Raw genomic sequence first — 27,672 nt, forward strand, 5'->3', positions numbered from 1 at the left:
TTGACGCAGAAATGCGAATGCGAGAAACATATATAATTTCACATTTTAATTTCCAAGCACGGATTTACGAATCTTTGAAATTTACATATTAATGGTTCGATCGTGTGAATGATACTGTACTACTAATTCAAGAAAACACATGAAAGATAGTCTCTAAAAAGGCAGAAAAATATATAAACTGCATAAAACATTACCAGATATCAACTACTTAACTTCAGCAAAACTGAAACGAATTATATATTTCAATAACTACTAAAAACTCAAAACACGCCAATGACAAAATAAAAATTCAAAATAATAATTACACTAATATTCTACGTAACTACCACAAATTATGAAAAAAGATATGGATAGTACTAAAAGGTATCTAAAATAAACAAAATATAATTTTGAAAAGACAAAAACACACAGACTTTGTTTTTAACGACTTAAAAAAACCATTACGGAAAAAAATTTAAAACTTTTAAAATAAAACGTTATATCCCAAAAACAAAACAACAAAAAAATATGAAAATATATTGCGCTTTATGGCAGTTTATTTTGCAGTTTTAATAATAGGATAGGGTGGTACGGGTGACGCAGTAATCAATGGTGCTAACAATACGCAAAAATCCGCTATGAAAATGATACTCAATGTTCCCATACAAAGAAAATATTCAACAAACTAAATAGGCAACCACACAAATAAATTCTTACACAATCCTTACATATGTGGGTTTTTAAAAATTACTCACAGGAATCAAAGGAAAACACCTCCTAACATTTATAGAACCACAATTTCAAAAATCTAGAATCTAATTAAACTAATTAAACATCTATAAATTTAGTCAAGGGAACTTTTAGTATTATGTAATAAAACTAACTATCATTATTCATTGATATATAAATTCTTTTAATAAATGGGTAGTTTGTCGTGTCATTCAGCCACTCATCTATGATCGCCATCTATTGAAACTAATAGCAATACAGACAGTACTTGATATTGCTTATGGCGGTAACATGGTTATTGGCAGCTGCTCTCATTAATCAGGATTTTTTAAAAATCGAATGCATTGTTGTTTCATATTTTTTTCATATTTTCAGTGCTTTAAAAGGATTGTAAAATTATATGGTACATGGAAATACGTGCCTCCTATTTATTTCTTTTCCATTTAACCAGTCTACGTCACAGCAACGCGTATTCGAGCATAGCTAGCCTTAATTAAATGTGTGTTATTGGCGATTTGTAGTAAAAAAAATAAGATAACGAATGATTTTTCCTGTATTTTTATAAAACAACACATGAACAAACTTTTTCTATTAAAAAAAGTGAAGCCCATTATTAAGTTTTTGAAGGGACTGAAAAAAAAACAAAAATGGAGGGTAACTGTAAACACGGGGTATTATTTTTTTGTGAAAATCATGTAAATAAGACTTATGCATAGAAAAATCTAAATGAAGAGAACGTATAAATTTGGAGTAGTGAATTTATTTTTAATTTTTTGTTTGTAATGACTTAGCGAATAAAGTAAACAAAAAACGTAAAATAATCGCAAATAATGACAAAAAAGCGTTACAGATCAAGTCAAAATTTGAATGACAGGATATTTTTTACGTAAACTGGGGGAAAAACGTAAATGCGGATAAAAATGTACAAAAAAATATATCGGGACTGAAATAATTACACGCAATTAGCGGGAAAATGTCAAATCCGGGGACGTAAAATCTGGGTTTCACTTTAGTTCAAATAAATTAAATTCATTAAAATTGAACTGAAAAATTGAAGGCTAATTAATAATCCTTAATGACACGTGATCAGGAATGAACTGAATCAATTGGTTTGGAGAAAAATATGCATACTAATTGTTTCCGATTCGAAACTGGTTTCGGGGGTACCACAGTCTGAATTGAAGTTCGACGTGAGATGTCGGAGCACTTTCGGCCGTGTTGAAAGCTTGAATGCTTAAATTCCTTCATTAAAACATCGGGACGTTTAAATTGCATACATAATAATCAAAACTTGTTGCATTTATCACACCTGTTCGTACTGAAAAGAATTTCGAATGACGTTCAAATTGAATTTTATCTTCTTTCATTAATTGATTCGGTTATTTTTTTTAACATTTCATCAAAGATGAAGAACAAAATGGAAGTCGGGGCATTTACGGGCATATATTTAGCTTATATTAAGCTTCTTTTCATCTCACCATTAGATGTCTCTAGTGAAGTTCTAGTGATGCAAGAACAATGTTTCAAAATTGGTTCATATACATAGAACTTCTGAGAATTTGAGCAGTGTGGTTGTCAATAATGGGTAGAATTGGTGAATGTTACACGTGTGTAAAGTGATCACTTAAACCAGCCTTTGACGGTCGTCAGCCCCGTAAATGCCCAGACTTCCATATTCTTCTTCATCTTTGATGAGATGCCAAAAAATAATATGAAAAATAACTCATATAATTGGAGATAATCCACATTTGTGAACAAGTAAATACTTGCATACTTACAACTTTATTACTGTATCTAAATAGATACACTCAAAATGTTGTAAACTGATTCGGTGGTCACTTGGTGGTAAAATCTATCCATTTTTAATTTATAAAGTAAAACTCACAAAATACTGCTATTTCTTAAAATCTATTATGACATGTGTTTCTATGCATTCCGCATCATTTTCAATCACAGTATGTGACAGGAATTAAGACTTAGCTTCACATACGGTGTTAGAAAATGGTGCGGAACGCATCGAAATACGTGTCACAATAGATTTTATAGTATTTAATAGTGGTATTTACTAAATCAAATTAAATTAAAAAAGGATTTTTTTTTTTATTATAAAAAGAGTATTTAATGTGTATTTTGATAACGCAATTATATCTTAGTCTCAAAATGATTATGAACATAGTCTTTTTTAACATGTAACTTTTCCTTGGTAAATAAATACCACTAATAAATAAATGGTTTACAAAAACTAAAAGTTAAGTATAAAATATATACATATTACTACAAGGTACAATACTACCGAATCAGAGTTATTCCTTGATTTAAAATGATAAAGAGATTTGTTATTTCTTTTACTTTAATTTGATGTTATCTCAAAACGAAATGGTTGGTCTTGTACACTTATGATTAAAAGCTTACCACCCAGGATGATAAGACCGTATAATCTGATCATATTTGCATTCCATGTTACATTCAAACGGGTGTAATTTTAATATTGCATACATGCATTCCACATATGAACCTGTATATTTATTATATGTATATGGTTTATCATGTACCAAGCTCTGTGTGAGAAAATACTTTAATAATTTCAACTAGTTGAAATTAAGAAGCTAGCATATAAAATTTATTAAATGTATATGTCCGCCTCCGTAGTGTAATGGTCAGCACGCTTGGCTACCGTTATGCAGGTCCCAGGTTGGACTCCTAGGTTGGTTAAATAAATATAGCTGATTTTGTCACTCTAATATTTACTCAATATTTCCCTGGACTGGTACTTGAAGTAGATGGCTGATCATCTTTCCTTCATATGTTAACGATCAAGATAACACTGCGTTTATATGATGCAGTGCCCTACGCATCATCGTATGCGGATAAGGATTTAAAAAAAATATATGTATAGAAACAATGAGATTAAAAATAACATACAACAATGTGGGTAGTAGATACGCGGCCAGCGTATATCTGTTAACCGCTGTCCTGTGCATAAACGCAAGAAGCTTTCGTCCTTCTGAGCTTTTGTTTTTTTTTCCCACATTGACCAAACCCCCTCCACTTATTTCCCGTTCTGTCACCGCCAACTCGCTTCTGGTCAAAGAAAGTTTAACAAGGTGGTTTACGGTTTACCGTAAATTATTCCAGAGTTGGAGTCGGTAGGCGCCTGTGTTGCTTTCCGGTCGGCAGAATCTCATTCTAAGTTAGCCCTCCGAACAAAAAGTTCTGAATTGTCAAACCTGGGCAGTTCCCTAATTAACGCTGAAGAAGGTTTACCGTCGATCGATACGTGCTTGCACTGTTTCACGCGTCATTTGTATTTTTTATGGAATAAATAACATGGAAACATTTAGACAAATTATAGCTTTTTTTATTCGTCTACCATACAAAACTCATGTAAAAGACACTAATACCTTTTGACATTCTCACGGTATATGAGATTACAAATGCAATGCTTCAAATAATGTTTCAACGGCTCACAGAAATACCACACCAATAAATACACATTTACGCATACAAATTTGGTTCAATATATATATAAATATATACCATATGTTTATGCGTAAATGTGTATTTTGTAAATATTAATAAACGTTATCAGTATTACATGTTGTATATTTCTCTTTTGATGTGAAGTGTTATCGATTTAATTAAGAAAGGTGTGTTGAGTTAGTTTGGACATGTGAATCGAATAAGCGAAGAAAGAATTCTAAAACAAATTAATGAGGCGAATGTCTTTGGTAATAGAAGTTGAGGAAGACCGAGGAAAACTTGGCATTATCAAGTATTTCAAATGCTTGAAAGTGGTCAGGTTGGTAGTCGGAATAATGGGTGGGTATGTATGAGGAGATGCATGAATGTGGAAGAGGCGAATACTGTTTATAATAATAGATTGGTGTGGCGTTTTATTCTCTCCGATTACCCCTGCGGGGAAAGTGGCGTGTTGGTTGGTTAGTTAGCGTTCTTTTTTTTGTTGGTCCTTTTCTTCTAAATTATTACTTATATAACCACAGTGAGCATCCACTGCATAATTTAAAAAAAATCCCTCTAATTGATAAAAGTTGATTACTACACCGACTAATGTGAGATTGATTCGGGACAATATATAAACTATTGTACCACGGCTTTAATTAATTTATTGTTTATTACCGGAACTATAAAGTTGAATTTTCCCTACAGTACACAGCGTATTGCTTATGCACGTGCAGTTATTTCTAGTGTAAGCTATAAGCCACTTTGGTACAGGAATATGAGCTCTGATAATATGTTAAGTGTTGAACCGTGATCGAAATAGCTAAATAACAGATTTGTCGAATAAATAATAGTCCTTAACACATATCGCTCACTCCTTTCAAGAACGTCATAAATCAAAAATCGTCAATTTTCAGTTGTGCATGTTTTCGGAATGCCCAGAAAATGTACTATATCCCAGCAAAAGAGGCATATTATTAACTTAATATTTACCCGCTACAGGGCAGAAAGTGTTGCTTTTGCATTTCGAAGAAAAGGTATTGTTTAATTATTTTTTTAAATATACTAAATATTTTTCAAATTGAGAAAAAACATTCAGGTTTTACCTAAAAATATCTGTTGCACAGTAAAAAGTTCAATAACTGGCTTGATATTTATTTTTAATACATTGTATTATATTTTTTAACATTAAAAACGTTCTCCTAAAAAAATCAAGTTTTTTTATGACGTTCTTGAAAGGAGTGAGCGATATCGGTGACGAGAAGTCAAAATCGGGTATCGACACTCGTTCTAACCACAGGTTTTCGAGAGACGGTTACTTAAGAGCATCGTAATACATTGAATAACATAGATATATGGAGAAAAAATACGTGCATAAAAAAGAGCCTTGTACACTTTTGACGTATTCCATTCATAAAGTTTAGAAAATGAAAAAAAAAACTGTTTCGAAAAATTGTTAAAGTTAGAACAGTTTTGAGTTGGGCAACAGTTTGAAAAAACTAATTCAACAAAATTAACAGTTTTGAATAAATAAACTTCTTCTTTTTCAACATTTTGAGTGTGTCCAAATACTTGTTCACAAAATCTGGATTATCTCCAATTACAGGAGTTATTTTCATATTATTTTTTGACATCTCATCAAAGATGAAGAAGAATATGGAAGTCTGGGCATTTACGGGGCTGACGACCGTCATCGGCTGGTTTAAGTGATCACTTTACACACGTGTAACATTCACCAATTCTACCAATTCAATTCTTCTTTTTCCTTGCTCCATCCCAACTTATCGCCTTTATAGACTGTTAGGGTCAGCTCTCCTCGTCCTCAGGTTTGAATCTTGTTATCTTTCTGGTCAACTAAGCTACACTGATTATCAACCACACTACTCAAACTCTTGAAACTTCTTAAAATGTTGGATATAATTTAACTGGTTAAAATTATTTCCAACATTTTTTCAGGCGTTTTTCATATATGTAATTTAGTATTTAATCCAGGATTCGCACCTCCCATATAAATGGAAAGAGTCTCTGCTTACTAAAAGCTGTGTTCATTCCACCAAAGATGGCTACTGTGAACTCGCGCATACAGTGTTACGAGTTTGATCAATATAGCTAGAATTTGACTTGTGTGGTTATGAATCATGCGTAGAATTGGTGAATGTTACACGTGGGTAAAGTGATCACTTAACCAAGACTGTGAGGGACGTATGCCCTTTAAATGTTATTTTCCTGTATAAATTTTTTAATAATTATGTAGATTGCCCAGAGTTTTTATCACTCATCAATTGTAGAGTAAAGACCAGAAGAATACCCGGGAGCAAAGACCAGAAACAAAAACTTAATTAAAATTCCTAAAATGCACACCAAAATTCATTTTTAAATCGAGCCTGCGATATGTGCAATGAAATGCTTAATGAAATAGACATCAATAATGTTTCTTTTAAAACGTTTAAAAGAAATATTGTTGATGTCTATTTGACCAGTTGATAAAGAAATTTTCTATACAGTTATACTTTTATGACAGTTTATTTCATTTTTTTATTATTTTTAGATTACTTAGGTGGAAACTTCAAATTGGAATTGTTTTTTTTTTTTTATTTTATCATATGTTATTTTTGTCGAAATATTCTGTTGGTTTTCCAATAAATAAAAAAAATGCCTAGACTTCCATATTCTTCTTCATTTATGTTGAGATATTATAAAGTTAAGTGCCACATAAGATAATATCTACATATTTTTACCGCGGTAATGGTTCATGGCCCGTATTTTTCAGATTATGCACAAGAGTCGAGTTTAAATTCTATTAGCAGTTATAGGAAACCCCAAGAACCTCGAAACCGGAGACAAGAGGGCCATTCGCAACGGAAAATAATTGAAAATTGACGGTTGGCTTGAGAATAACACTTCGCATGCAAATCCAAAAGGAAAATACGAAGATTGCGTCGTATGTTGCTAAAGGAAAATCTCAGGTGAAAAATATTTGGCATTTGTCACAAAAAACACGTCATGGTATGAAAAAAATTACCATAATCAGGTACGATTTAAAATTCCTAAGAAAATATGTCGTTCTATATCTTCTCTATTTGTTATTATCAATACATGTATATTGAATTTGTTTTTATTAAATATCACCTCAAGAAATATTGGAAGCCAAGAGTTATTTCAGCGGAATCATGATTTTTCTACTTTTTTTTATTAATGTGACTTTTTCAATTACGCCTAAGAGATAGTGTCCATTTCAACACCATCATTGTTCAGTTCTATCGAATTCAAGCTACTTCCTTCAATACTATGTAGTAAGGTAAAGTTGTTTTTATTTATTGACTTGGCGTTTATTTTGGAACTCCATACACTGATTTGAGTATACTAAAATGTTTATTTTATTTTTAAAAAATCAGTGACAATTGTTTTATGAATTAACATTATATTTATTATATAAATGAATCTTGTATTCAGTTTATAATATTTTTTTAATAAAGAAGATATCTGAGTAGGTAAGCATGATCTGAAAAATATGAACGCAAGCGTCGAACCAATTTAAGCACCTCTAAAGATTTTCAAATCTAAGCGGTTAAAAACGGAATTCCCATTTGGATTATTTTTGTGCTTCGGTATGCATCCTACCTTAAAAATCACATTAAGAACTTTTTTACTGCGTGTAATGACAAAAAAGTGTTTTTCAATCAAAATGCAGGAATAGTTCGGAAAACTGGAACAATGCAACCGTAAAAATCTCATCAGTTTCTCTATACAATGTTGCGGCGCAGCGATAATTGGACCATATAGAGTTTCGATGCCTTAATGGGCTTATTAGAAATTCCTGACACAGAAAACTTGAGGCTTTGAAGGACATCAATTTCAAAGGAGTCGTTAGGTTTAACCGCCGCCGGAACACGCACAGTGTGAACAATGAGGTTTTTTTCGCGTTTACATCCTCTCGATGTGAGATCATTAGCTTCCAACTCAAGTCAGTAAATGGCGAAAAAAAACAACAGTATATCGAGGGAAAAAACAGGGATTTTAAGCTAACGTAAAGTATGTAGTTTTTTTTATGGGAGTTGCATTAATTATCTACCTTGCTTATTATGTACACGGTTTATAAATCATTGAGTGGATTTTCGTTTTTCCAACTTAAAAAAGGGTGTTTTATTTTAATCTGTGTTGGGAACTGGAGAGATAATCTAGTAGGGGGCAATCAGGAACTTCTCAGCATTTGCTTATTACTTAGTTAAACACCTCAGGAGAAGCCGAACTGTTGACAGTCGTCAGCAGACCTTCCATTTCATTAGTACGTAGTCTAGATAAACATACATATTCTAGGTAATCTTTACTTTTAATTGATACAAATAAATCGTCTTTTTGATACCATTAACTTCCTGACAATACAAATACAAAACCGGTTTTAAAATTCAAAAATCATAAATATAGAAAAATCCCGAAGAAAACTTAAAGTTATCCTACACTTACACACGTCATTTACCTTTTAGTTTGTCATTGTAATTCAAGCCCAGGGAATTGATTCCATACGGAAATAATATATATATATATATATATATATATATATATATATATATATATATATATATATATATATATATATATATATATATATATATATATATATATATATATTATTTCCGTATGTAGGGTAATCACAAGTATGAAGGATTTATACGTGAAACCTTGAAATAATGCATTTTTGCATGTTTAAAAAATTTAATTATGTTTGAATTTACATAAAAACCACTTGACATGCGATAAAATTGTAATACAAAAATGCCCTCCAAAGATCCTAAGCCGCTGTAGAGGCTCTGGTTACTTCCTCATGAATAATTTTCTTTGAGGTCACGTGTGCCTTTATATCCCTAATCTTAGGGTAAGATCCGGTACGGTAAGTAGAGATTGACGAATTGCCACCCCCGTTACTCGGTGGTGAGACAGCCATGAGCTAGTTTTGGCATACGTAACATACCGTGTATATTTAGCAGTGGCGAGCGTTATGAACGAGTTAATACGAGTACGTATACAATAAGCAGGGGCGTGCATTCCATATTGGCAGAAAAGTAGTGCCTATACTAACTTAACCGCGTGACATATAAAAACGCAACCAGTACCTACCCTACCTTACTTAGTAGTGTCTAGCTTACCTTACAATCTACTGCCTACACTTAGCCGCAAAAAAATACGCCGCAGTGCTTATCCAAGGCCAAATACATTTTTTTATAAATCTTTTTTTCCTTTTATATTAAATTATAATTTACTAAGCAAATATTATATCACGCATCGATGTGCCGGAGTTTTATTCTTGAAGTTAAACCAGTTAGTTTGTTATATTAATAAATAAATATATATATAAATATATATATATATATATATATATATATATATATAAATATATATATATATATATATATATATATATATATATATATATATATGTATATATATATGTATATATATATATATATATATATATATATATATATATATATATATATATATATATATATATATATATATATATATATATATATATATATTATTATTTCGGCATTAACTTTGTGGTAAGACATGTTACAATAATTAAAGAAAACACTTCGTTTTTTACCACTTGAGTTTAATTATAGACTACATGTTTCAGAAGCTAAACTTCCATCATTCATCATTATACAGACCTGAATGATGGAAGTTTAGCTTCTGAAACATGTAGTCTATAATTAAACTCAAGTGGTAAAAAACGAAGTGTTTTCTTTAATTATTATATATATATATATATATATATATATATATATATATATATATATATATATATATATATATATATATATATATATATATACATATATATATATATATATATATATATATATATATATATATATATATATATATATATATATATATATACATATATATATATATATATATATATATATATATATATATATATATATATAAATATATATATAAATATATATTACATATATATATATATATATATATATATATATATATATATATATATATATATATATATATATATATATATATATATATACATATAACAAACTAACATTGAAGGCGAATACATTAAAATCATGAATTTAAAAAGGAAATAAAAGACTTGTTAAAGATAAATAAAGTAATTGATTATTGTATCGAAGAAACAGAATCGACGATGTGAATAGTATAACGATAAAATAAATATCTGATTAGTATAAGATCCTGGGTTCAATTCTTGTTCGTGTAAACGCGATAATATTGTACGAAAGTAATGAGCGTGTATAGCAGAAATTGTGCGACAAAATGTTCAAGCCCACGCAATATCACTTTGTTTTACATATCAAATCTTTTATTTTAAAATAAGATGCGAACGCATTCAATACATCGTTAATAAATAAATAAAAAAAAACGTTAAATGATGCAGTATTTTTGTGGTATTAAATATCCATTTTTAATTTAAATTTCACTCGGTAAATACCATTATTTCTCAAAATCTATTGTGACACGTATTTCGGTCCATTGCAAAATGTTCTGGAATGCATCGAAACACGTGTACTAATAGATTTTAAGAAAAAAAGGTATTTGGTCAAGAAAAGTGAGAAAACAGATTTAAATATTTTCAGACATTTTGTAATACATACGTGGAATTATTTCAATGAATCTCACATATAAAGAGAGTCTTTCTCTCTCTGTTTTTACTTCCTCGATATTCTTAAGAGATGGCGCTTCGTACGAGTATTAATGATTGCTGTTACGAAGCATATATACAAGTTTGAAAAATCAAACGAAAACATGTTTAATAAAGTTATCACTTAAACCAGGCAATGACTAGTTGTAAACCTATCAAATGCCTAGACTTCTAGTATGACACATTTTCAAATTTTAATTTAATAAAAAAAAAATTAAAAGTTTTTTACTGACTTTTCCTGGTAAAACTGAATTTTATAGAATAAAATAATAACTTTATAGTAATTTCCAAAAAAAATATTTTACCAGCGTCTGGATGTCATCGTCACCGACATCTTCAGATTGGTAAGATTATGAAATAAAATGTATTTGAAAAAAAACTATGTAGTTTTATTTTTTTATAATTCAGTTGCACCAAGAAATCTCAGTACAAAATTAAAATGAAGTAAATAAATGTAAATAAACCCTTATCCGCACCCCAATGGTGCATAGGGCGCTGCTTCTTATAACACAGTGTTATATTGATCGTTTTACACATGAAGGAAAGGTGATCAGCCCTCCGCTTCAGGTACCAGTCCAGGGTAATATTGAATAAATATTACTGTGGAAAAATCACTTATATTTATTTAACCCCCCCTGGGAATCAAACCCGTGACCTCCAGAACGGTAGCCGAGCGTGCTGACCATTACACTACAGAGGCGGGAAAAAAATGCATTCGTTACAAAGATTTTACAAGTATGACTGAACACTTTTTTTAAAGAAATATGGTCTCACACCGAAAACGACGAACGCTACGCTTAAAACTCACTTTTATCATATACGGTAAATGCTAAATGTCAGTCACATCAACTTGGCAACAATGTTGCAAAAGACCCAGGTACAGGCCGCCGCAGCGAAAGAGATGCCCGTATTAAAAAAAAAACAGAAAACAAGCAAAACGTTAATCTTTGTAATTTTAAAATACACCTCAAAGCCTTAACGAATACTCTTTTTTAACGCAGTGCATCCATCGGACGCCTAATATAATTACACGTTCTCTCATTCACGTTTCCATTAAAGATTCGGCAAGTTTTTTTCGTTTTGAATTTGTTGTTTTACAGAAGCATTTGGCCTCTTGGCTCGCGTGAGGGAGTAGAAGTGCCCATAACTTACAACGAAGTTTCTTCTGTTAAATTAAAAATCAACCTACCTTGACAATTGATCATATTTCTTTACTTTACGGAATGCATGGTTAGAGGTTCAAAGTCAAATTAAATAATAAAATAAAGGATTAGTTATTTAATAATGATTTTTTATGTAAGTCTATTTAAAAAAAATATATACACACACAATATATATATATATATATATATATATATATATATATATATATATATATATATATATATTTACTTATATATATATATATTTATATATATATATATATTTACTTATATATATATATATATATATATATATATATATATATATATATATATATATATATATATATATATATATATATATATATATATATATATATATATATATATATATATATATATATATATATATATATATATATATCTATATATATATATATATATATATTTATATATTTATATATATATATATATATATATATATATATATATATATATATATATATATATATATATATATATATATTTATATATATACATAAATATTTAAATAAAAATATCGTAGTCACACTGGAGAAGTGACCAAGTGCATTTTTAACAAAAACTTGATCATTGATTATTTGATATTTTACTTGCTTAATATTGCCCTGAAAAAAAATCCTAAAGGATTTTAAAATTGGAAGTATAATATATTGGCTTGTTAAAAATGACTTTCTGCATTGATGTTTATTTTCTTGCCAAGTAAAAGTGACTTAAAAGGCCCTGCTGAACATTTTACGTTTTGTTAGTTGGTCACTTTTTTCTGCACGACTACGATATATTCTCTTCTCTGTTCAAGTGGAGAAAACTATTAACTTTAAAATCTCAATAGATGGCAGCGTCATTTTTCGAATGGGATTGTAACAGTACCTACTGATGATAAAAATGATTATATTTTGACTGATATTTTTTGAAATACAATTCATTATTTTTTGACATCCCAACTTAGATGATGAAGAATATGGAAGTCTGGGCATTTACAGGGCTTACGACCGCCATAGGCTTTGTTAAGTGACTTTAAACACGTGTATCATTCACTAATTCCACCCATGATTGACAATTGCATTGCTCAAATTCTTGAAACTTCTAGAAACATTGATTGAACTCGTGACACAGTATGCGCGAGTTCACAATAATTATCTATGGTGAGATCAGGAAAGCTTTTGTTTAGCAGAAACTCTTTCCATTTCTATGTGACGAAATAATACTCCAGAATTAATACAATAGAATAATCGAGAAAATCCAGATTTGTGAACAAGTATTAGGACTCACTCAAAATGTTGTATTTAAATATAATATGTATTTTTGAAGTTATATACGTAAGCAAACGATATTTTATTTTGGAAAAATACTTTTGGTATGAGTATCTACCTACCTATCAATTAACGTATTGCCACAGTAGTTTATATATTAATAGCTGATTCTACCTTTGATTATAAATCGTTGCAGAGCCTGTGTAAAAAATCTCGTTTGAGTGACCGTTTCTACAAAAGGGTTCCCTATTTAACAGCTTTTAAGTTTCAACGACTTAATTTCCACGTATAAAATGCTTCCCATAGAGGCAGGTCACGACTTTGTATTGTATCATTAATGCGGTGTGTATGCACGAACTAAAAATGAATATTGCACGCGTACTGACAATAAGAACTGAAATATCCCCGAAGGGATTTCGAAATGTAATTGCATATTAGCGGAAAAATTACGATTGTCATTAAACCCCTGGATGTCCTGGATGATACAGGACTAATCGAAGGAATCGTCAACCAGCACTTCTAGATATATTTTTACATTGTTTTGCCGGACAGTGTATGGATTCAATACTCTTATACACCCAATGCAAAACCTCGGCAATGATTGACAATATCGATATCTGAAATATGTCACTTCCTAACTATAAAGCAATAAAAATTACAATATTTCAGGCTTATACATAATTCCTTGTTTTTTTATATGTACATCCATGTTTTGATAAGTACATTTCGAACCAATAATATACATACTTAATAAAAATAAATAATAATTAAAGCCTTATCCGCACCCCAATGGTGCATAGGGTACTGCGTCTTTTAACGCAGCGTTATCTTGATCGTTTACACATGAAGGAAAGGTGATCAGCCCTCCGCTTCAGGTACCAGTCCAGGGTGATATTGAATAAATATTACAATGAAAAAAATCACTTATTTGACCCTCCCCCCTCGGAATCGAACCCGGGACCTCCAGAATAATAGCCGAGCGTGCTGACCATTACACTACGGAGGCAGACAATATACATACTTAAAAAGAGAAAACATATCCTTTTTCATAAATTATACATGTAATATATAATGTACAAATTGTCTACGGCCGTCAATAAAGAAAAAAATCATCTTTCTAAATTCATCTGATCCGTTCCATACTTCTCCAGCTAAACGTAACTTTGAAGTAAATTTTTTTTGCTTTTATTACTATTACTGGGCTAGGATTTCAAATGAAAGTTACAGATTCAACTACACTGTGAAGATAAACTTAAGTTTACTATTGGCATATAATTTCTAATCATTAGCATTTGAAAACAGTCTGTGCATCCATATAGTCATGTAGCTAATGTTATCGGAAAAAATATTTGATTTTAAAATAACTTTAACTTTACCGAATAGACGTAAAGTTAAAATTTACATTTGGAGGGTGTCCAAATACTTTTTTACAAATCTGGATTTTCTCCTCTCATTTTCTTACTATCCAAGTTATTTTTAGATGTTAAAATGTAAAATAATCTACAATTTATTTGAGAATTCAAGATGTTAAATTATCTACCCTAGGTAGATCTTTTTTAAATCCCGATCCTGGACTGGTATTATATGTGGAAGCTCGAACTACGGAGTGAAGATAACTTAAACTTGATCTACACTTTTATTTCTCATCACTTCCCCATTTTAAAACCGGTTTTAGATAAGTATTGTCAACAAGTCATATGGTATCGATTTTACCAAATACAAGTAATGTTTAGTTTACCAAAACTACGTCGTGGATGCGTTATCTTTTTACCGTGATTCCAGCACCCATGATATATGAAGAAAAAAATAACGTACAATTATCTGTTATTAATTAATTTATACCACTACTCCGATATTTAATATTACAAAAATATTCATATGTTAAGTCTTATCGTTGATTATTTATAAAAAAAAATTTTTTTAGATTGTTTTTTTTTTTAGAATATGAACTCATGATATAAAATAATATTTTTTTCATAACAAGAAAAATGTAAAACCTTAATTATTTGTTAATATCCTTCTTTATTTGATACAAAACGAAAAAATTCTAGCTTACTCTCATATGTTTAATGATACCAGTTATCACGAGTTCCAAATGTAATTGCCGATATCTTATTATTTTACACAATACTACGCAACTCCACCAAGATATGTATGTCTGTGTTAGCATTCTCAATTTATAATTTTGCTTAATTTTTATTATTAATTTATTTAATTTATTAAGATGAATCCTGTATTTATAATTGGCCAGAGTAAAAATTGTTCCCTTCACTCCGATGTTGTCTGATCCAGTTTTTACAGAATGCTCCAGTAAAGGTGTAATAAGGAATATCACAAGACTGAATTGTTTTATCTCGTGTTAACCCGATGGTTGCCAGAGACGAGATATCTCGGCAAATGGCGGAGTGCCCGTATGGCCAGAGACGAGATATCTCGTCAGTACTTTTGATGACGTATTACTCCGCAGTTTTAACTCATATTGACAATCTGTCAAAAACGGAACATACATTGCCATCAGTTGAAGTTGTCACAAAATATTTTATAAAGTTTTTAAATACTTTTAAGTGATTTATCGGTATCACTTTCAGCTGACAGTTGACAGATGTCATTAGGGCTACCACTCAAACCACTTGAAATATTGATTATTTTAATCGATTGTTTTGAACGCCAGGGGTTTTTATTTTGCTCAATTTTTTTGTGTTTTTCTTATTATTTTAAAATATTCCATTGATAAATAATAGTTGTGTGTTAATATTAAATTTAATAAAAACTTGCGTGTGCGACTTAGTGTGACAACCCTGAAAATTTGAAACTGGTTTAACTTCAAGAATAAAACTCTAACAATCGATGCGGGATATAATATTTGGTAAGTAAATTATAATTCAATAAAAACAACAAAAAAAAATCTTTAGACAACTTTTTTTTTTCAAAAAAATACTTGGCCTGTTGAGCACTGCGGCGTAATTTATTTGCGGCTATGAAAAGGTTAAAAAATTCCGACAAATCGCTTGCGTTTAGAAACTCATTCTCAAATAACTAATTCTTTACTTAAATATATATATATATATATATATATATATATATATATATATATATATATATATATATATATATATATATATATATATATATATATATATATAATTTATATATATATATATATATATATATATATATATATATATATATATATATATATATATATATATATATAAATATATAATATTATCACGTTTCTTCTTAATAATATTCTACACCAGGACAGTAAAACCATGACCAGTAAAAACATTATACATTTATCCCATTAAATACAAAGTCCTTTCAATATAATGACATACTTGATGCATGGTCAAGTGAGTCAGTAAGTACAGTACTTGAAGTCAGGAGTCGGAATAATCGGCGGGTATGTATATATGAGAAGTTGCGTGAATGCGGAAGAGGCCAAGCTTGTTTTCAAAGACAGATTGGTGTGACGTTATATTCTCTCTTCATACCCTTGTGGAGAAGAGGTGCGATATAGTTCATTTAACGACCTTACTTAGTAGAATCTAGATATCACCTTAGAGTCACTTGGACGTAAGGTAATTCAATTCATAAATATTATTTTTTTTCTCATAGTTGAAATTTTTTATTGTTAAAAAAATACTATCATTAAGGTCCGATGATGTATTCTGATTAAAAATTTGATGTATGTGTGTGTGGATGTGTATGTACCTACGTCACAACAAAATACTTAAATGATTATCATTATTTTGGTAAACGGTACTTGAACTATTATGAAAGGCAGACGTCATCAGTTGGTAAACTAAAGGTCATTTTTATTTAAGTTTTACTTAGTAAATAACACTATTTCTTAAAATCTACTATCAGACGTGCTTCAATGCATTTCGAATCATTTTTTAACACTGTATACGGTGTTTAAAAATGATGCGGAATGCATCGAAACACGTGTCACAGTAGATTTTATGAAATAGTGGTATTTACTAAGTAAAACTTGAATTTAAAATGGATATATTTTACCACAAAGTGACTGCCGAATCGATTAATGAAACTAATAGTCCTTGCGTCTACTACTCCGATCCGTCATCCGACGCGTAGCTGTCGTCCGCGCATTGCTTTCGCGCTCACAATGTGATTTCCCAAGTGGCGTACAGTGCTGCTTAGTCCTACGCAGGAAGTATCGAGTTATTCGAATCGTCGGGACGGAAAATTGACAGAGACACCTCCGCAGACTGCATCTGGTCAAGCGTGAGCTGATAATAAATAAACGACCTGCTTTTGGCCTTCGGCGGCGCCGAAACCGGTTTAGTTGAGGCCCGCCGCGGCTTGAAGAAGATGCAAACTATGGAATCACGACCAAATTCATAATCGCCCGCCGCCGATTCTCAAACATGCCAAAAAATTGCCCAGACCTTATAACAGTCTGCCTCTTAGTGTATTGGTCAGCACTTTACCATTCTGGAAGTCCCGGGTTCAATTCCCAGGGAGGGGGTCAAATAAATATAAATGATTTTTTTCACTCTAATATTTATTCAATATTACCCTGGACTGGTACCTGAAGCGGAGGGCTGATCACTTTTTCCTTCATGTTTTATCGATTAAGATAACACTACATTTATATGATGCAGTGCCATGTGCACCATTGGGGTGCAGATAAGGGTTTGAATGATAGTGAAAATGAGACCTTATAACTAGATCTGGGTCGTTCGAAAATAACCGGATCTTAACGACCAGTTCATTCATATTGATCGAGTGACCCAATTTCGAGTGGATCTTGTTCTCTAACGCTGACCCGTTTACTGGTTTAGTGAATTACAGGTTCGTGGATTTACTGAGTCGTTGATTAACTGTAGATCGAGGGTCTAAAATATTGTTTATGGTTTCACGATATCAAAATCGATAATTTTAACTCTCCCGTCAACAGGGAAAATTTCTGAGCGAAGGGGTATAATACATTTAATAAAATAAAAAAATGGTCTGGATGAAAAAAAAATCCGATTCCGTTTTACTAACTCCTTACTCCAGAATTTATCAGTGAACCCAGTAATTAGCGAGTCATCTAAGATTCACCCTTCTCGTCCAATGAAAGATCTATAGTTCCTTTGACCCGGTCTTCGTGAATGAATCACTTAAATGATACAGATCCACTGAAGCGGATTTTCGGAACGAGCTGATCTTACCCACCTATACTATGAACCCATATAAGCTAAGAGTACTCTTTTCAATAAAGAAAAAATATATCCTTAAGACACTAACTTTGGGTTTGCCTCAAACTTATGAATGATATGTATTTAAGAGTACTCTTTTCAATAAAGAAAAAATATATCCTTAAAACACTAACTTTGGGTTTGCCTCAAACTTATGAATGATATGTATTTGTTCATTCCAAGATTGTTCATTTAAAAAAAAATATAACAGTCTAGGGGAATTGGGACGTAATACCATATTTTGAGATATATTCCTTTTGGATTATATTAACAAATGACCTATTCATAAAATTAGATTTCAAAATTAGAATACCTACTTCAAATCAAGCGTTATTAATGTACTTATAAAGCATACAATGAAAACTCTTTGCATATTGTTTTTTTCAACTCTCATATTAAATACAGGACAGGGACATTATTTTTTTTCATTTATTATAAAAAGATATTACACTCAAAGAAAAATATGTGCATCAAAAATAAGAATTTCCATAATATCACATTTATTGGTACCACGGACCATGGTTTGAAAACCATTGGTTTGCTAAGCATAATCAGGGCATTCGGATACCTTGAATGCAAAGATCTTTATTTGTGTAAACCAAAATTGAATTCAGGGGCTGAATGCGCTCCTATATTGTCGATGTACGATTATGAATAACGATAAAAATCGATTATCTCGATGCATCATTATTTATTTTTGCGGATGGTATAAATTATTACCGATGCAAACATAGTGTCATTTTTTATGAAGATTTTTATTGATATCTCAAAAAAGGTGAGGAAGTTTATTTAGTCTGGAAACATTAACATCTAGGCATTTACAGGGCTTATAAACTAATATTGGCTGGTTTAAGTAATCATTTTATAACTGTGTAACATTCACCTTTATATACATGAATGGAAACCAATTTATTCAAATTATAGAATATTGTATATATGATTTGATTGAAAAGATCAACTACATGTAATTTTATAAATTTATATACTTATAATGTTTTATTGCATATAAATAACTCGAAATTGGATCAGATCCCGAACAAGTGAAAATAAATTGACACACTCCAAATATTGTATTTTATGTATTTATTCACAAACTCGTCAAATTAAAAGCACCACAATTTTTTTTAAAATCTTATCAGACGTCTCTCAGTATGTAAAATAATTCGGTACGTATCTTGCATGCATTTAAAAATGTCTCTACCGAATAAAAAGCGTTTTCGAAACGATGTACATATGAATTATGAGTACAAAAAATTTAAGGAGTGTGGTTGTCAAACATGGGTAGAATGGTGTATGTTACACTGTATTAAGTGATTGCTCAAACCAGCCAATGATAGGTCGCAAGCCCTGTAAATACCCAAGCTTGCATATTCTTATTCATCTATGTTGATTCAAAATTTTGTTTTTATTTTTAAACGTTTCAAACCAACACTTTTCATAGAAATTTTTTCCAATTTTACCTTCGATTTAAGCATAACCTTTTGGAAACACAAGGGCAATATACGGTTGTATAAATCATATGTTGTTCAAAATTGCATGTCTTTTTTACATTTGATCACGTCGCGTCCGTAGGATTGATTGATCAGCCCAAGGTGCAAGAAGGATTATATTTGAATATTTTCATAATTTTACTTTTGATGTATGTGCATTTTATACTCCCTGCGCTGCAAGACAAATATTCTCGCAACTGTCGTATCTACATATTTCAAGTCAGGTTTCGTTTAAATTCTTGTTAAGGGCCGGTCGCTCAAAAAGATGCGTGAAAATTTTGGTGGGAGTTGTATACGCAAACGCATTTACATATGTTACCTTTATAAAGTATTTTTTTCAAATAAAAAAGTAGCGAATTTTTAATAAATACTAATAATACATATTAAAAGCTATTTTTACAACATAAATTAAGTAAAAATTATTGCACTGCAATAGATCTTTTAATACGTTCATAATAAATATTGCATATATAGGTATATTTGTTTTTTTGTTTTTATATTTTATTTTATGTAATATATTACAAAATTATTACAGGTAACATATAATATAACATTTTACATATTACAAAGAGAGGAATAGGCCCCCCAGATAAAATAGGCAAAAGCGTAGTCCACGTGTGGCTTCTTTCACAGCCGGTCGCTTACTGAATTAGATGCACTCGCCAACAACCGAATACTCCACCTTAATTATAAGGCCGTCTTCGCAGTGTAATGGTCAGTTCGCTGGGCTCCTGTACCTCCGGTCTCGGGTTCGATTCCCAGAAGGGGATCAAATAAATATAAGTGATTTTTTCACTTTTATATTTATTCAATATTACCCTGGACTGACTCTTAAGTATAAGTGGAAAAATGATTACCGTGTAAAATATCCATCGAATCTTATAAGTATCCACGTGAAAATAATATGATATAAATCTTTCGCTGAATTACTGACCTGTTTCCATAGGGGTTGATAGTGCAGTAGAGCAGTGGGGTAGGTTTCCCACCCCTATCTGATGTTGTCTGGTTCGCGTCGCTTCTGGATAATAAAATGTTTACGACATGGGGGCTGTCTGCAACCCTTCCCAACTCGTGTTCCGACACCCTAGCGGCTACTGGCAATACACGTAGATTATATTCTTCATACGTTATTTTTTACTCGCACTCAAATGTGGATGTTCGTAAAAAAAGTTTTCACTTTGAGATAAGTAGGTACTTACACTATGAAATAAAGCACAACTTTCAAATAAATCGTATAATTTTAACGTATACGGGTAGGTTCCTCCTTTTATATTACTAGTTATAACGTTATATTATTAATAACTTTCAAGAACGTCATAAATCAAAAAACTTTATTTTTTAGGAGAACGTTTTTAAAGTTTAAAAATATAAAACATTGTATTAAATTAAATATCAAGCCACTTTTTGAACTTTTTAATGAACAATAGATCTTTTTAGGTAAAATCTGAAAGTTTTTGCTCCATTTGAAAAATATTTAGAATATTAAAAAAAATTAACACTACCTTTTTTCGAAATGCAAAAACAACACTTTCTGCCCTGTTGCGGGTAAATACTAAGTTAAAAGTATGCCTCTTTTTCTGGGATAAAGTACATTTTCTGGGCATTCCGAAAACATGCACAACTGAAAATTGTCGATTTTTTATTTATGACGTTCTTGAAACGAGTGAGCGATATGTAATGCCTAACATATTTTTATTTGTGTAATACGAAACATTTTATATGAAAGAAGATAGGAGTCCAAGCACACCATGAGTCACGTCCTGGCATTTGGCTGGCTTAATTGATTACTTACACCATTTAGCCCATTATGGCAAATCTATATTGAATATTTTTTTTACTTGAGTAAATGAAACAAAAAGTTTAAATGTATTGCTATCTCAGTTAGTTCATTATTCTCAAATAACGTCAGAGGTGTTAAGTTAACTGGCATTCGCTAGGATCGCTTCTCGTCGTAAACGGGTCTAAGTTTCCGTTTCTTAGTGAGTAGATCGATTGCACCAAAAGTGCACATTTCTACTTACCAGTTTAGTGCCACGATAAAATAAACAGCTGCATTTACAGGTTTTCTCATACTGAACAAAACAAGGTGCTAAACATTTTAGTAAGTAAGTCTGTAGTTTTTTTATGGGAAACCAAAATTCAACATAAAACCATTTCATTAATTGATTCTGCAGTCACTTTGTAGTCATGTCTATCCATTTTCAATTTAAATCGTACTCGGAAAATACCACTCACACTTCTCATGCTGAACAAAACGAGGTGCTAAACATTTAAGTAAGTCTGTAGTTTTTTTTTATGGGAAACCAAAATTAAACATAAAACCATTTCATTAATTGATTCTGCAATCAGTAATGTCTATCCATTTTAAATATAAATCTTACTTACAAAATACCACTCATACTTCTCATACTGAAAAAAATAAGGTTCTAACTACTAAACATTTTTGTAAATATTTTTTGTAAATATGTATAAGTCAGTAGTTTCGTATGTAAAACCATAATTCAACATAAAATCATTTGATTTACTTATTATCCAGTCAGTTTGTATTCCGTGAATCATCATATTATATTTTTTAATTATGCTAAATGTATCGAAACACGTGTTATAATAGAACAAAAAATAGAGGTATTTCTTAAGCAAAATTAAAATAAGAACTTTTCAGTTCGAATAAGTGGTACGATAACAAATGCAAAAGAGTACACAAATAATTAAAAATTCGATGAGAAATGAAAATATTGTTTTATATCGTAAAATATCGAGTTTTGAGGCACAATCATTTCACGGGCCGTTTATAAATTAAGCATATTCGTGACCGCGTGCAGACATATGGTATGTAATGTATATACGACGCATACAGATGTAATGTACGAGTAAGGGTTATGTAAGGAGGGTATGCATGAAAATTGAGTGGGATATTATTTGAAAAAAAAATCGAAGTGACACATGGTTGTCTCAAAAACGACACGCTGGCTGTCTAGGGTTAACATTGTGTAATATTGTAATATAAAGTATGTATTCGGTATCACATAATATAAAATTGTGTCTGTAAACTTTTAAAAATAAATGATGATTTTATCATTGTGATTATACAGATTTTTTACATCAAATTGGACGTTTTACAAATCAAATTGGAAGTTTTACAAATCGAATTGGACGTAATATGTATTTTATAAAAAAAGTTAGAATTTATAAAAGTATATATTTAAAGTAGTACTCATGATTCAAAGTAGTACATATGCCTGACCTAACGACTAATGCACTTGTATCGGCTTAAGAATAAAAAATGTGGGCGGATATTCACACTGATGGTATATGTAGCACTAAAATTAATATTTTTCTTTACATTCTTAGTATTTTTATCTAATATGAATAATATTTATTAAACTCTAATTAGGTTTATAAAAAACAATATAACGTCCAATTAGATTTACAAGGCGTCCAAGTTGGTTTGTCGAAAATGTCCAATTGAAATTGAAAAATCTGAAATATGAATTGCATTACTTTTTTTTCGATTCTTTTTAGCAAATCAAATTAAAATATTTGATTCTGAAGGAACCTAGATAAAAAAACGGTAAACGCTTTGAATATATATCAGTTTTTACAAGTAACATATCTTAAAGTCGGGGAAAAGAGAAAAAAAAAGAGAACGCGGATGCGAACGAAAACCGGTGAAAGTTAATTTTCAACAACAAAAAAAATTATTCGCATCGCTGAAAGACGAATAAGTTTTAATAAATGTAGGTACGTAAGGCTACCGTAGATATACCGGTTTATCTGCGGATCTCGGCGGCTTTCTTGCTACAGTAACAGATCACTCGGTCGTTTAACAAGCCTCAACAAGCATCTTCCATGTTTGCCGTGCTGTCATTTTTTTGAATGATGGTGAACCGTCAATTATTGCTAAGGAATGCATGCTGAAAATGTAATATGATATTATTATATCCTTATGCAGGCGAATTGGATCATCGCTATCCGCAATAATGAAAGGGCGCGTTACAATGTACACTTTTTTTAGTGTTATATTACATAATTATTATGTTCGTATTCTTCTTCTTTTTATTTGGTGGCTTTTGACTTTCTCCCTTGAAATTTAAATGAGTGTGAGCGAGAGAGCAGTTCTGGAACTTCAGGTAAGCACGAGTGCGCAAGGTGTCGTGTCAAAAGAAGGAGGTTCGGAAGGATCACTATCAGTTTGTATAATAACGTGCCCGCTTCCATAGTGTAGGGGTTAGCGCGCTACGCCACTATCCTGGAGGTCCCGGGTTCAATTCCCAAGACGGTCAAAATATATACTTACTAGTGATTTTTTATTTATAAGTTTATTTAATATCACCATTGACTGGTACCAGAAGCGGAAGGCTAATCACCTTTCCTTCGTGCATTTAACGACCAAGATATATATACCACGCAGTGCCTTATGCACCATTGAACGTTTTTTTTTCAGACGACGAATATTGTATCTCTTAATATTTTTTCTCTCCGGAACACCACACCATTCGTTCCATTGAAAAAAATTAAATATTAAAAACTGATTCCAGGTCTTATTTGCTTTCACGGTAAAAGAAAATGAAGCACATGTTATGTTTATGTTAGAATCCCCTAAACGATCTTTTGAATCCGGAAATGGATGTTTTTTTTTTAAATCTTAAGTCTACCATGATTGAACAGGTTTATTTTTTCGTTTTTATTTTATGATACATTTAAATATGCAAAAAAATCCCTTATTGATCATGATAAAATTATGCGCTTTTTAAATTATTTATCTTTCAAAGGTATTTTTATTTGAAAAAAGCTTTATGATGTGAAAAAAAATATAGATTAAATCACACAGACTTAATTTCCACATTAATTTTCCTTATATTAATTTATTTTTCGATAAATTTACAATATTTTTGAAACTACTATTATACTTGTTTTCTCTTACGTTTTATGCGGTTTGTCGCCAGAAACCCTTATAATACTTATATATTTTACAGACTTTAGTATAAAAGTATCCCTGTGGTCAAAGTTTGTTCGTCGAAAAACTTTCCTCCGCATCGATAAGATAGATTAAGATAACACACACTCGTACATAAAATTTCCTTATCAGAAGTAAACAGTGCAGACGAATAAGTGTTGAACTGTTTTTTGAAAGATTTAGCTAAGATGGAACCGTAGTTTTTCCTATTAATAAAATGTTACCATCTCTTACTCTTAAATATTTTTTAGATTCATTTATCTATGCTGCGTAGTTTGAGCAGTACATAATATGGTAGAATAAACACTGTTGTTTACCCATACGGAACGTGAGTAAATTAGTGTAGACACTGCTTTTTATCCCTATATGTAATGCACGCGCCTTATAATTCGTATAAATGTACATAGTTACAAAATAAAAGTACCTCCACCTTTCTTCATGCCATGGTAAAATGCTCCAAGTCAGCGGTTCGTGGGGTTATTTCGATAGAACTATACAAAACCGAATCACGCGGTTTGCGGTGAAATTTCAGAAGCCAAGGAAGCGAATGATGGGCTATTTTGATCCACGGTCCAAATCTTCCGTAGAAACAATAAACCTTCTCGCACGGAATACCACGGTGGCTAATCCAGAATTGTGTACACCGACGGACTGCATTTTCCTTAGTAGCTCGGTGCATTTCCTACTGCACCTTGCGTTTAAATGTCTTGATTTAACTCCCCCTGCCCGGAGTCCGAGCTTACTGCGCTTTCTACACGTTGCACTAACTATAAAATGCTACTAAAACTGCATGTCTCGTAGGTCTTTTATATTTTTGCATTAAAACTCTTCGGAAGAATAGAAGCTTCGAAAGAATTCACTGCATTTTAAGCAATCACTTTGCAGTATAGATTAAAGAGAGAAATAGTAGGTAATATCTATGGAATAGTTTAATTTTTTAGTTAATTTAAAGATATAATATTGAATAATATTTCGGGACAAATAACTATTTTAATATATCAATATAGGTGAAGCCTTTCATAGGTTGATTTGAGTAACCACTTTATGTGTAACATATGGTAAATACACATGTAACATTCACCATTCTACCCATGACTAGCAACTGCACCATTCAAACTTATATTTATGTTTCAATTTATACTATCTTGCACATGGTACTTCTTAGGTATGATCTATGGTTGAATTTTGTGAGATTTTTATTTTAATTTAAGTTTTACTTAGTAAATTTCAATATTTCAATTAATGAAAACATTTGTTTTATTTACAGAGACTTTCAAGAAATGTATGTTTGGATATACGATTTAGATATCCTCAAAATATTATATTTTTTTTTTACTTAAGTAATTATTATTCTTACGTTAGTTTTATATCACTTATGTTTGGAATTTGATTACACTCGTGATATTATTAAAAATAATTTTATTTTAACAGTCTTCACTAAGATTTTCGCCAGGTTAACTGATCTGTTTTTACGACCAATAAAAAGCATTTTAAATATTTTTTGATGATATTTCAAGAAATAAATTTGAAATTTTCAGGACTTTAAGGACCTCATTCGACTGAATATCGAGACGTCGAGACGCAAATATTGCTGACACATCCCTAAGTATCGAGACTAATGGCAACCTTACATGTCTTATCAAAAAAACTTTGATCGTAACATTCTGAAAAACTTTGATTTTGTAGCATAACACTTCCATTCTTCCATTTCTTCATGTGTAAACTTAGAAAGGGGATTCGCGAACAAGTAAGGTTAAGATTCAAACTAAGTCATACTTGTCTTATCCACCCAACTTCGCTTATTTGAAGGGAGATTGAACACGATGTAATTATGTGTTACATCTGTCCAAATGAAATACGTAATTAAATTCTCAATCAGGTATATTACTAAGCGAAGACTATATACTATTCATTCCTTATTTTTGTTTACTGTATATGTTTTTTTTAATATTCATATTTTAACATGTTACAGTAGTGGACACATGACACGAAGTTACCCCTATTCTTTTTTAAAAATAATTATTAGTTACCTTAGAAAATTAGCTTTGCCTATTATGTACAATAATTTAAAGCATATTTAGTTAATGTCTTAAAAATGACAGTGGATGTGTAAAGTTCATAATAAATAATAATGAATGAGGTTGATCCCTAAAAACAATATAAAAGATACAAGAATACAATACCAGACATGTAAAAAAAAATGAAATGAAATGAAATGAAGACATAATGTATTCAATATCAATGAAGATTTGTCACAAAGTTCATTTTTTGTCTTATTAGTCTTATCATATTTATCTACATAAGACACCAATAAATCCGATTGATATTTAAGTCCTATTGCCTCATCAATTTTTGTCAACTGTATACCTTGTTTTGCACGTTCTGAAATACCCTACACTGCAGCGCGAGTGGTATTTTTGGTCAGGGATACTTACCACATCGGGAAGGGCTAATAACACATAATGTAGCAGGTTTTTGGGAGAGGCTGATGAAGTGATCTAACCTCATTATAAAACTGATTGTAGAGTATAGGGGATGAACATGTGGCAGAATAGGAATTCACTGTTGCGATTGACAGTGAGCTGATCTTCTTACATCATTTCTACAATATTATTTATTTATGAATTATTAATTACGCGACCATATGTTTTTACCACCGACTCCGTAGTGTAATGGTCAGCACGCTCGGCTACCATACTGGAGATCCTAGGTTCAATTCCCAGGGGGAG

At 30.9% G+C, this 27,672-nt stretch overlaps 1 protein-coding gene across 4 annotated transcripts in view; it reads right to left on the bottom strand.

Moving 5' to 3' along the window:
• The window catches only part of dsx (transcription factor doublesex), a 240,136-nt gene that overhangs the window by 85,053 nt on the left and 127,411 nt on the right, over positions 1-27,672 (bottom strand). The gene's annotated exons all lie outside the window — the stretch shown is intronic.

The sequence above is a fragment of the Brachycentrus maculatus genome, unplaced genomic scaffold (genome assembly GCF_059751285.1).
Source record: "Brachycentrus maculatus isolate JH-2025_06_01 unplaced genomic scaffold, ASM5975128v1 h1tg000328l, whole genome shotgun sequence".
Lineage (NCBI taxonomy): Eukaryota > Metazoa > Arthropoda > Insecta > Trichoptera > Brachycentridae > Brachycentrus > Brachycentrus maculatus.